This window comes from Pseudorca crassidens, chromosome 9, assembly GCF_039906515.1.
Source record: "Pseudorca crassidens isolate mPseCra1 chromosome 9, mPseCra1.hap1, whole genome shotgun sequence".
In the NCBI taxonomy this organism is placed as follows: Eukaryota; Metazoa; Chordata; class Mammalia; order Artiodactyla; family Delphinidae; genus Pseudorca; species Pseudorca crassidens.
Window position 1 is genome coordinate 94,510,844 of NC_090304.1, and position 8,647 is coordinate 94,519,490.

The 8,647-nt window shown below is 39.0% G+C and overlaps 1 long non-coding RNA gene across 1 annotated transcript; it reads right to left on the minus strand.

The window, feature by feature from the left end:
• Positions 1-3,998: 3,998 nt before the first annotated feature.
• Positions 3,999-8,640, minus strand: LOC137230900 (uncharacterized). Its single transcript, XR_010946300.1, has 4 exons — positions 8,534-8,640; positions 7,690-7,821; positions 4,504-4,569; positions 3,999-4,224 (listed from the first exon to the last, which is right to left on the minus strand). It is a non-coding gene; the product is annotated as an uncharacterized lncRNA (long non-coding RNA).
• Between the last annotated feature and the right edge of the window lie 7 nt (positions 8,641-8,647).

Below are 8,647 nucleotides of genomic sequence, written 5' to 3' on the forward strand. Positions count from 1 at the left end.
AAATCGAGAAAGGAACAAGAGGAATATTTGAAACAATAATGACTCAGAATTTCTCCAAATTAATGTCAGACACAAAATCACAGATCCAGGGAGATTGGAGAACAACGAGAAATATAGATGTAAAAAACCTACACCTAGGCATAGCATTTTCAAACTACAGAAGACCAAAGATAAAGAAAAATGCAAACTCCTAGAAAATAACATAGAAGAAAAACCTAGATGATCTTTTAGATATTAATACAACGCCAAGGGACTTCCCTGGTGGTGAGGTGGTTAAGAATCCGCCTGCCAATGCAGGGGACATGGGTTTGAGCCCTGGTCCGGGAAGATCCCACATGCCGCAGAGCAACTAAGCCCGTGCACCACAACTACTGAGCCTGCGCTCTAGAGCCTGCGAGCCACAACTACTGAGCCTGCATGCTGCAACTACTGAAGCCTGCACACCTAGAGCCCATGCTCCACAGCAAAAGAAGCCACCGCAATGAGAAGCCCGTGCACCACAACGAAGAGTAGCCCCCACTCACCGCAGCTAGAGAAAGCAATGAAGACCCAACGCAGCCAAAAATAAATGACTAAATAAATTTTTTAAAAAATACACAGCCAAAAATAAATGACTAAATAAATTTTAAAAAATACAATGCCAAAGGCACAGTCCATGAGGGAAATAATTGATAAACTGGACTCCATTAAAATAAAAACTTCTGTACCACAAAAGACAATGTCAAAAGACTAAAAAGACAAGCCACAGAATGGGAGAGAATATTTGCAAAAGACATCTGATAAAGGACTGTTATCCTAAATATATAAAGAACTTTTAAAACTCAACAATAAAGAAACAAACAACCTGATTTTAAAAATGGGCCAAAGTCCTTAACAGATTCCTTACCAAAGAAAATATACAGACGGCAAATATGCATATGAAAAAATGCTCCACATCATACATCATTAGGGAATTGCAAATAAAACAACGAGACTATCACTACATACCTATTAAAATAGTCAAAATCCAGGACTTCCTAGTGGTCCAGTGGTTAAGACTCTGAGCTTCTACTGCGGGTTGCATCTCTGGTGGGGGTAGTTCTGCATGCTGAACTGTGCGATCAAAAAAAAAAAAAAAAAAAGTCAAAATCCAGAACACCGACAACATCAAGTGCTGAGAAGAATATGCCATTGGCTGGTGGGAATGCTAAATGGTTTAGCCACTTTGGAAGACCATTTGGTGGTTTCTTCAAAACTAAACATACTCTTACCATATAACCCAGCAATCATGCTTCTTGGTATTTACCCAAATGAGTTGAAAACCTAGGTCCACATGAACACCTGCACATGGATGTTTAAGGCAGCTTCGTTCATAATAGCCAGAACTTGGAAGCAACCAAGATATTCTTCAAAAGGCAAATGGTATATCCATTCAATAGAATATTGTTTATCACTGAAAAGCAATGAGCTATCAAGCCATGAAAAGACATGGAGGAATCTTAAATGCATGTTACTAAGTAAAAGAAGCTAATCTGAAAAGGCCATATGCTGTATGATTCCAACTACATGATGTTTGGAGAAGGCAAAACTATGGCGGCATTAGAAAAAAAGACAGTGGTTGCCAGGGTTTGGAGAGGGAGCAGGTAGGGAGGAATAGGTGGAACACAGAGAAATTTTAGGGCAGTGAAAACACTGTGTGATATTGTAATGTTGGATACATATCATTATACATTTGTCCAAACCCACAGAAAGTACAATACCAAGAGTAAACCCTAATGCAATTTATGGACTTTGGGTAATTATGATGTGTCAGTGTAGGTTCATCAACTAGGGGCAGGACGTAGAGAATGGACTTGAGGACATGCGGAGGGGGAAGGGTAAGCTGGGATGAAGTGAGAGTGGCATGGACTTATATATACTAACAAATGTAAAATAGATGGCTAGTGGGAAGCAGCCGCATAGCACAAGGAGATCAGCTCCGTGCTTTGTGACCACCTAGAGGGGTGGGATAGGGAGGGTGGGAGTGAGACACAAGAGGGAGGAGATATGGGGATATATGTATATGTATAGCTGATTCACTTTGTTATAAAGCAGAAACTAACACACCATTGTGAAGCAATTACACTCCAATAAAGATGTTAAAAATAATAATAATAAATAAATTAAAAATTTTTAAATGTAGGTTCATCAATTGTAACAAATGTACCATCCTGTTATAGTAGGGGAGGCTGTCCATGTGGGTGGGCAAGAGGTATATGGGAAATCTCTATACCTTCTTCTCATTTTGCTGTGAACCTAAAAGTGCTCTTTAAAAATTGTCTTAAAAAAAATTCAGATCAGGCATCATTTTCTCCTAGACACCTTTTCTAACCACCCCACCTCCTCCTTCCACTTCTTAGAACATTCAATTCTCTCCTCTATCATTGTGTATTGTATTAGAATCATTTGTCCTCACTATCACTAGATAGTGAGTTCCTTGAGGAGAGAAATGTTACCTTACTCATTTTTCTCCCCATTGTTTAGCAGAGTGCCTGACACATAAGTAAGAATTAAATAAATATCTACTGAAATGAAAAGAAATTCAGTGGGCCTAAGATGACTTTGTCAATTACTTGGACATTGCCTTTAAGAATATCCAGCTTTTTAAAACATACAAGAAGATGCAAGAAACTGTCTGCCAGAACTAATTTGGATGATGCCCGGTTACCTCCTGTGTTCCAACTTCCCACTGCACTGCAGCCTTTTAGGATTCCAGGTGCTGATTCCTATTCTTGACCTCGCTTCCACCATCTGCTTCCCTCAGCTTTAACGGTCTTCTTTCTTGAGACCTGAAAATTAACCTTGACTATTCATCCATCAAATATTTACCAAAAAATATTTATTATGCCTGGCACTTCCTGGTACTGGGGTTACAAGCAAACAAGGCTCCTACCCCAGAAGAACTCATTTAGTCAGGGAGAGAGACTTGTAAACACATGGGTAAGAGAAAGGTAGACATTGTGATAGAAACAGCCATGGACTATTGGCACTCAGAACTCAGGGTTTTATCTTGAGAGAGACCCTAAAAATCCATGATATAAGGATTTGTCATTTTTAATGAGGTGGAAATTTGAATGAAACTATCTTGAAGGTTGGTGGGCAATGAAAGCAAAGCACTTAGCCAGATGTCTAGACGGGGTGTGTATTTTGGCCTGGCATTGAGGTTCTTAACTCCTTCTCAAGCACATTGTTACATTCATTACAGATATCAAGCTGATTGTTTAAATTTTTCAGGTACATTTAATCAGAGAGTAAATGCTATTGTAGGGTTCCCAAAAATGGGGTGTTCTCTAAGACCTCAGAAAAATGTTCTTATGAATGTGAAGGATATATGTACTTAAGGATAAATTTATTAAATATATAGACCTGTACAATGAAAGTTACAAAATTTGCTGAGAAAAATTAAAGATGATCTAAAATGATGGCACAATAAACAGTATTCATGAATCAGAAGAGTCAATGTTGTTTTCAGTTCTCCCCTAAATATGTATTCAATGTATTCCAGTCAAAATTTCAAAAGGCTTTTTGTAGAAATCAAGAACATGATTCTAAAATTTATATGGAGGGAATTCCCTGGCAGTCCAGTGGTTAGGACTCGGTGCTTTCACTGCTGGGGAGCCTGGGGTTCAATCCCTGGTGGGGGAACTAATATCCCACAAGCCACACAGCATAGCCAAAATTAATTAATTAAATAAAATTTATATGGAAATGCAAAGGACCTAGGATAGTCAAAACAATTCTGAAGAAGAAGACAGCTAGAAGACTTACACTATCTGATTTCAAGAGTGACTATATAGTTACAGAAATTGTGGTAGTCTGGTATTGATATAAAGATAGACATAAATATAAATGGAACAGAATATAAGTCCAAAATTGACCCACACATATATAGCCAATTGTCTTACAATACAGCAGCCAAGATGTCAATAATTCAATGGAGGACTTACCTGGTGGCGCAGTGGTTAAGAATCCACCTGCCAATGCAGAGGACACGAGTTCAAGCCCTGGTCCGGGAAGATCCCACATGCCGCAGAGCAACTAAGCCCGCAAGCCACAACTAGTGAGCCTGTGCGGCACAACTACTGAAGCCCATGCACCTAGAGCCCGTGCTCCGCAACAAGAGAAGCCACCGCAATGAGAAGCCCGCGCATCGCAATGAAGAACAGCCCCCGCTCGCCGAGAAAGCCCATGCGCAGCAACAAAGACCTAACGTAGCCAAAAATAAATAAACAAATAAATAAATTGCGCCGGAACAATTGGACATCCATATGCACAACAATTAACTTTGTTCTTTACTTCACACTATACACAAAAATTACCTTAAAAAGGATTACTAACTGAAATGTAAAACTTAAAGATATAAAACTTCTAGGAGAAAACATGGGAGAAACTCTATTGTATTGATAACTAATAGTAAAGATTTCTTAAATAGAACACAAAAAATAACACACCATAAATGAAAGAGAATGATAAACTGTATTTTACCAAAGTTAAAAACTTCTGTTCTTCAGAAGATACTGTAGAGAATTCCCTGGTGGTCCAGTTAAGATCCTGCATGACGAGTGGCATGGCCAAAAAACAAAACAAAAATTTTAAAAAAAGCAAACAAAAAGACACTGTTAAGAAAATGAAAACACAAGCCACAGATTGGGAGAAAAAAATGTCTGAAATAAATATATTGACAAAGAACTTTTGTTCTGAATATAGAAGAACTTTTACGACTCAGTAATAAGAAAAATAACCCAATATTTTTTAATGGGCAAAAGAGTTGAACAGGCACTTTGCAAAAGAAGATATATAAATGGCCAAAAAGAATATGAAAAGATGCTTAATATCATCAGGGAAATGCAAATTAAAACCACCATATCATAACAACTAGAATGGCTAAAGTTTTTTTAATTGATAATATTGTGTATTGCCAAGGATACAGAGCAATTGGAACTCTCACAGTCTGCTGATGGGGGTGTAAAATGATAAGCCACTTTGGAAAACAGATGGGAAGTTTACTATAATGCTAAACATACACTTGTCATATGACTCAGCATTTCCAGTCCTAGGTCCAAGAGATCCAAAAAGGAAAACACATGTCCACACAAAGATTTCTACATGAACTTCCATCCTCATTTTATTTATAATAAGCAAAACCAGAAACAACCCAAATGTCCATTAACTATTGACTGGATAAACAAATTGTAGAATATCCATCAACAGAACACTACTTGGCAAAAAAAAGGAGTGAACTATGTACTGGTACACACAACAACATGGATGAATCTTAACATATCATGTTAACAGGAAGAAACCAGAAACAAAAGTTGACTCTACTCTATGATTCTATTTATTGAAATTGTAGAAAAAGCAAAACTAAAGTGACAGAAAGCGGATCAATGTTTGGTCATGTCAAAATGACTCAGGAGCCAACTTGAATGGGATTATTTTGGGGCAATCTGGTTATCAATAAGACAAATAATTGCAATGAATGAAACATATCAAATGTGTTTCAATCCATGAGTTTATAATGATATTAAACCACACACACACACACACACACACACACAGTTAAAAAAATATAAGAATATGACAAATTAACAATTTTCAGTTGGGAAGACAAAAATGTTGTTATATAATATGTTCTTTTTTTTTTAATAGATCTTTATTGGAGTATAATTGCTTCACAATACTGTGTTAGTTTCTGCTGTACAACAAAGTGAATCAGCCATACGCATACACGTCCCCATATCCCCTCCCTCCTGAGCCTCCCTCCCACCCTCCCTATCCCACCCCTCTAGGTCATCGCAAAGCAAGAAGCTGATCTCCCTGTGCTATGCTGCTGCTTCCCACTAGCCAACTATTTTACATTCGGTAGTGTATATATGTCGATGCTACTCTCACTTCACCCCAGCTTCCCCCTCCCACCCCATGTCCTCAAGTCCATGCTCTATGTCTACATCTTTATTCCTGCCCTGCAACTAGGTTCATCAGTACCAATTTTTTTTTTTTAGATTTGATATATATGCGTTAGCATACGGTATTTGTTTTTCGCTTTTTGACTTACTTCACTCTGTATGACAGACTCTAGGTCCATCCACCTCACTACAAATAACTCAATTTTGTTTCTTTTTACTGCTGAGTAATATTCCATTGTCTTTACATTATTTCTAACAATATCTTGACCTGACCACAAAGATCTTAAAATTGAGAAATAAAATACTTACTGACCATATGGTTACTGATTGAAATAAATCGAGGCAAATGAAAATGTGTTAATTTGTAAGAATGGGAGTGAAAAAAATTTTTCCTGTTGAAACATTTCTTAATGTTGTTTTAACAATAAATAAAACTCTGAAACTTTTTCTATAAACCATCGGACCTTGCATTCTACCCACAGAAATTCCCTGAATTCACACTGTGTGTCCATTCTCAGTCCACATAGCTTTTCTTCCTTCTTTTCATATCTGAAATGCCAGGTCCCCTGAAGTCTCCCAGTTTAATTACTGTAAGTGACGAAATGTCAAACAGTCTCCTAAATTCCAGGCCACTTGGGTGGTGTTTTGACACTCATTCTCAACGTCCTAGGTTTACATTTGATCATGTTTACGTTACACCAATCAGTCCATAGACCTTTTGTCAGGGTTTCTATATTTCCTCCCTTTGGGTTGGCATGCAGTCATGAGCGAAACCAGAAAGAATCCGGATGGAATCATTAAACCCATCATCATTAATGGAAAGACAACTTGAAGAGCAAGCTCTCCTGATAGCTTTCAGTCAATTTGTCTCATAGTCAGAAAACAGCTATTTTTACCTATCACCAGCTGTATGGTGATATGGAAAACTGTATGGAAAACACAGACCCTGAATGGGGCCCAGGGGAAGGGGAGGTTGTGTGTGGGAAGTGAGGAGTGAGATAGCGTTGTATGCCCCAGAATTACGTTCCTGCAAGGAACTGAGGGGATAGTGGAGGCTTAGAGCTAAAAAGAACCTCAGCAATGACCTAGTCCATCCCTTTCACCTTACACATTAAGAAACAAAGGCTCAAAGAAGTAAAGTGAGCAATAGCCTTCAGAGAAGAACCCAGGGTACCCTGAAGCTTAGTTTTGGGTCCTTTCCACTCTACCGCCTGCATTGTTTAAATGAAATATTTAGAAAGCTAAAACAGACATATTAGGAGACAACATCAATAAATTTCAGGGTTCGGTGACATTCAGATTTTGCCAAAACACTAAAAACTGCCTGAGCCACAGAGGTATTCAAATATTAGCAGAGGCTAATTTAACCAGCTCTAGTGTTCCCTGGGGCACACTTCCCTTGTTTATTAATTAAAAAGTTGAAAACAAGTAAGTATAAAGATAGGTCATAGGTTCCACATAGGCACAAATTCAACGCTTGATCATTCATTCCTGGTTGAGCAATACTTAATGAGTGTCTGTTATGCATCAGGCAGCATGCCAGGTGCTGGGAATCCACACAAGGTCTCTGCTCCCTCAGAGCTTAGAGTATAGCAGGGAAGACAGTGTATTGAAGTAGTAATTACATTAAAGTGTGTTGAGTGTTAAAACTGAAGAAATTCAGGATCCTATGGATTTATCCCTGGAGACTAATTCAAGCTGCATCATTTGAGTTCCCCAAACACAAATTCTTTTCGATAAAACATTTAAAGCAACAAACATTTACCTGCTGGTGTGCCATAAATTGTGTGAACATCTGCACGAGAATTCCGAGGTAAATTAGCGTTTTATAGGTGGACAAATTATTTTGGATTATATACGTCTGATAAATGTAGTACTATTTGACAGTACAGGTCACCTGAAAAATAATTTGACATATCTTAAAACTTTAGGCTTCCAGGTTTTCACAGTAATTCTTAACGGGTTTTGTCTGCAAAACCGACCCCCCTGATCATTTTCAGAACTCTGGAAGGCTCTACCAATTCAGACAAGGGTCTTAACGAATCCTATCCATTTTTAAAGGGCCAGCTCAGGGCCCTGCTCCACCAAACGTTTTCATAGCCTGCGTACATCTTTTGCCCCTCCTCTCTGTTATAGATTCCGCATTTATATAGGATTTAGCAATCATCTTTTTAATATTAACTGTATGTATATATATATATATATATATATATGTCTTCCCCGAAACTGGATGGATCTCTAAGGAAAAGACTGTCTCTCCATCCCCCTATAGTATCACCTTAAGAGGTGGTCATCCAAAATCCATACATTCATCATAAACAGAAATTCCACCCATAAATGTAAGGGACTGCCTCATTAACCTTGGGGCCCTATTTCCCTCCCACTGGCAGCAATCTGGTTTATTCCATGGGGTGGAGAAGGAAGCCAGGTTGGCGGGGTGGGAAGGGAATGGCGTCAGTGCGAGGTCACAGCACATTGTCCCGAATGCCATCTCCACACTACGGTGACATGAACGCAGGACTGAGGGATGCAGCCGTAGGAAAGATAGAGGCCCAAGTCACGCAGACTACATGCAAAACGAGGGCAGGATACAGAACAAAGCGTGGAACCTTGCGGGGCGTGTCAGGACACCTGGGCGCCGGCAGCGAGCTCCTGCAGAAAGAAAGTGAGGAGAGGCGAGCTAAGCCAAGGCCTGGCAGGATGGGGCGGGACCTCCGGAATCC